The sequence below is a fragment of the Garra rufa genome, unplaced genomic scaffold, assembly GCF_049309525.1.
Source record: "Garra rufa unplaced genomic scaffold, GarRuf1.0 hap1_unplaced_013, whole genome shotgun sequence".
In the NCBI taxonomy this organism is placed as follows: Eukaryota; Metazoa; Chordata; class Actinopteri; order Cypriniformes; family Cyprinidae; genus Garra; species Garra rufa.
In genome coordinates, this window is record NW_027394288.1 from 187,501 (window position 1) to 192,500 (window position 5,000).

Here is a 5,000-nt window from a genome sequence, read left to right on the forward strand (position 1 = left end):
ATGACAGGCCAACCATCCATTTATTAAAGACACATACACTTAAAATGTTAAGAGTAATAAAATGGCCTAAAAAACATGTAAAACACTTAAAACTCTATAATACATGTAAATGATTGTAATAAATAGAGCGGTAAAACACGTCTTTCTAAAAGCCAGCATATTATATAAATAGTGAAGAAAAGGCAAAAGCTTACAGCACCTGGTATTCCCAGGCGGTCTCCCATCCAAGTACTAACCAGGCCCGACGCTGCTTAGCTTCTGAGATCAGACGAGATCGGGCGCTCTTTTTTTTTTTTTTTTTTTTTTTTTTTTTTTTTTTTTTTTTTATTTAAAACATGTTAATACATTTTAAAAACAGTCTGAATCACATTCTGGCAACAATACATTAAATCGAAACCATGTCATTTCAATAAATGGGTTATCATTTACAAAAATTTTGACAAAAACATCTTTCTCTTCATTCATATTACAGTAATCAAACAAAACATTTAAAATAAAACACATCTTCACCTTAAAAAGTTTGCACACAGGTATTTTTGTTTTCTTTTGTTTGACAAAATTTCTTCTGCTCCAAATTACAAATCTAGCAATGGTTAATATCAAATTTAAAAAACACACATTCTTAAAATTACCTTTAGAACCAAATAAAAACATTGTTTCCCATTCTTCATCAATACATCTTTGTTCTACTCCCAATTTACTTGTCATTTCTTTTAATTTTTTTATAAAACATTTTAACCCTGTGCATTTAAAAAAAATATGCATCAATCCTTCATCTTCCCTATTACATACCTTGCATATTGCATCACTTGCCATTCCAAATTTACACAGTCTCATTTCACTTAATAAACAATTATGTCTTAAAATATAATCAAAGTTTTCTAAAATTGGACTTTTCCACCAAGCTCTTAGATTTTTCCATATTTTCTTAGTTTCCATACTTGGGTACAATCTTTGCCAATATCCTTCTGCTTTTGGTGTGATAAAAACATCTTCACATAAACAAGAATAAAACATCTTTAAAATACCATCTTTAAAAGCATGCTGTTTGTCATTACTTTTAAAATCAATCATCATTCCATCATTACCTTTTGTTTCTTCTGTACCTTCTATAATATTTATCCATTCTTCCGGTATTACTTCTTTCATTTGTTTGTATTGTTTTTCTAAGACTGTTTTAGTTTCATTGTCATAATTTTCTACAATTGCGTCTCTTATTACTTGCACCGGTACAAAACCAGGTATCACTTCATACAAGATATCTTTTATTTGCTTTATCCCCGCATAAAACCATTTTTTATAAAAAATGGTATCATTTCCCTTTTTAATTTGATTATTTAAAAACAATGGTTGTCTTAAAATCTCTTCCCTGGTAAAAGACGTACAAACAACATGCTTTCTAAAATCACCCCATGCTTTTACAACCTCTTTATAAAACTCTGGTATTCCGTTCATCATGTTTTCTTTTAGCTTCATCCATAAGACATCATCTCCCATTTTTCCACATTTATTTAAAAAATAGTTCATTACACCCTTCCACGCATATTTCCCATGTTTCCAGTATTTATTAACAGTTTTTATTCTTATACTTTTCATTCTTATTAATGGATCTATTAGTCCCAACCCTCCTTCCTCCACCTTTCCAATTAGAGTGTCATAAGCAATTTTCGATGGTTTCCCCTCCCATAAAAAGTTTAAAACAATAGATTTGATTTTTTTATACACCCATATAGGCAAACTCACAGAACCCAATACATACCACATTTTTGATAAAAACAAAGAATTAATCACTAAAACCTTCCCTTTTAAAAATAATCCTCTTAATTTCCAGAAATTTAATCTCTTCTCCATTCCTTTTAAAACCTCCTCCCATACCACTTCTCTTATTTCATTTTCATTTTCTCCAACCCTTATACCTAAAATTTTCATACTCTTCTTTTCTTCCTTAAATTGCATTTTATTCAGCAGCTCATTCGGTAATCCAATTTTCATGTATGTAGTTTTTTCTTTATTAACTTTTGCCCCTGTTCCTTTACAATATCTTTCTAAAACTCCCATTGCTTTATCCATACTTTTAATATCTTTTACAAACAATGTCGTGTCATCTGCATATTGAAATATTTTTTGTTCTGATTCTTCTCCTTTTATGCGTATTCCTTTTATGTTCTTTTCCTGGTCTACTGCCAGTCCTAAAGCTTCAGATACTAAAGTGTATAATAATGCTGACATAGGACAACCTTGTCTGATTGATCTCGTTATTTTAAAATCTTTAGTTAAAAAACCATTCACTTTTACACAACTACTTATATCTGTATATAAACATTTTATCCATTTTAAAAAATTCTCCCCAAAACCAAATCTCTCCATCACATGTATCAAGTATTTGTGTTCAACTCTATCAAAAGCCTTTTCTAAATCCACACTCATTATATATCCTGTTTCTTTCTCCTCCTTCATGTACCATATCATATCTCTTATATTGTTAATGACATCAGTTATATCTCTTTTTAGAACAGCATATGCTTGATTTGTAGTAATTATATTTGGTACTACTATTTTCAATCGATTGGCTAAAATTTTGGCTAATATTTTATAATCTGTATTCAACATGCTTAGTGGTCTGTAGTTTTTCAGGTCTCTCTTATCACCTTTTTTCTTGTAAATTATTTTCACCATACCTTTCTTCATACTATTCGTTAAATTCCCTTTTTTAAAATTATCTATAAATATTTCATTTAAAATTGGACATAACACATCTTTAAAAACCTTATAAAATTCAGCTGTTAATCCATCTATTCCTGGACTTTTACCATTTTTCAGTTGATCAATTGCAATTCCTATTTCTAATTCCGTAATCTCACTCTCACACATTTCTTTGTCTCCCTCATTAACTTTAACCTGTATTTTACTTAATACAAATTCCTCATCTTCTAAAACTATCTCATTTTTGGTAAATAAATGCTTATAGAATTCTCTGACTTCTTCCAAAATTCCTGTTTTATCTTCTACAATCCTTGCATCTTCTGTTTTAATACTTTTTATTATATCTGCTCTCTGTCTTGTTTTTTCTAATTCATAAAAATATTTCGTACTTCTTTCTCCTTCTACAATGTCTTTCGCCCTACTTCTTATTATTGCTCCTTTACACTTCTCTTCTTCTATTTTCTTTAATTCTTCCTGTAATTCTATTATCTTATCAATATTTTCATCATGCTCATTTACTTTCCTCATTTCTTCATCCCACTCTTTTTTGATCTTATTTTCTTTCATCTTTTTGACTTTTTGCCATTTTTTTGAATATTCCATTGAGAATTTTTTTATTCTTTTTTTTAGAATGTCCCACCAAAACCCTTTTTCCATTTCATACATTTCCTCATTTACACTATTAATTATTATACTTTCTTTTCCATTCTGTATATTTCATTTTTTAGAAGTTCTGCATTTAATATCCACACCCCTGGTCCTTTATCAGCCTCATTAAAATTCATCAATATCCATAAAAAATCATGATCACTCTCACTATAATTTTTGTAAGACGCCTTAGTGACATAATATGCTTCCTTTTTCTTACATAAAAATAAGTCTATTCTACTTTGCTTTAGAACTCTGTCAACAATTTGTCTTCTTGAATATTCTCTTTTCATACCATTCCTCTCTCTCCACACATCCACCATATTATATTTCTCCATTATGTTATGTAGTTCATTCCTCCCTCTATCTCTTCTAAATCCCATTGAATCATCTACATCAATTCTCTGTATTACAGTGTTAAAATCACCTAACACCATAATGTTGTCATGTTTTTCTATTAACTCATTCATATCCCTGTAAAAATTAAATTTATCTCTTTCATCATTTGGTGCATGTATATTACACACTTTCATTTCTTTTCCATTACACACAAATTTAACAATTATTATTCTTCCCTTTGTGTCTTTATAATCTATATTTACTTCTTCAAATACTCCTTTTCTTATTAAAATAGCTACCCCTCTCTTCCTTTCCATATCACAGTTACTATACATTTCTCCGTTCCATAATTTTCTAATTTCATCACTTATTTTATCTTCCCATTTCGTTTCTTGTAAACATAGCACATCACATTTTTTGGTCAGACACATTAATCTTTCAAACTTTTGACATTTGGATAATCCTCTAGCATTCAGCGATACAATTGATATAGAGCTCATTAAAGAAAAGATTGGAAAAACCAAATCCCACCATTCAATCCGTTTCATTGTCTTTCAAAAAAGTATTTTTTACTTCACCCATTTCAGCTTTCCTCCTCTCCAGTCTTTCCTTTTGCTCTTCTCTTCTTATCTTCTGCCTTTTAAGAACCTGTTGAATGTCTAAGCCATCTTTTCTTGTTTTTACACATCTATTCAGTCTTTCTTTTCCTTTGTTTTCCATTCCACGAATTTCCCCCCCATTGTCTGCTCCTCTTACCTCAGTCAGTGTCTTTATTCCCTTATCCTCAGCTTTTTCTTTTTCTTGTCCTTTTTCGTAGTCCAGTTCATTAGTGTCCACATCGTCCTGTTCCTTAGAAAATCCTTCTTTAATCAAATTTATATCCTCTTTGTTCGCTCCTCCTCCCATCTCCATTCCTTGTTCTTCATCTTCCTTCTTTTCTTTATTCTCATCTATGTTGTTGTTCTCCTCTTCCTCGTCATCTTGTTTCTCGTCCTCTCCTTGCGTCTGCCTTTGTGAGTCATTTAACCTCTCAATTGTTGTAACTCCCATTACCTCTTGTATTTCCATTCCTGGATCTTCATTTTCCTCGTCTTCTATCTCGCATCTGCATCTTAACATTGTCTTTTGGCAGCCTTGGCACCGCGGGACTTTACAGTCTCGCGCATAATGCCCCTGCTCAAGACAATTTCTGCATGTGAATTGTGGGCAGTCCTTTTTTTCATGCTCCGGACTTACACAGATCCTGCATGTCTTCACTTGATTATCGTGAATCACTCTGAAGTACTGCACTCCTTCTTCAGTCCTGAAGC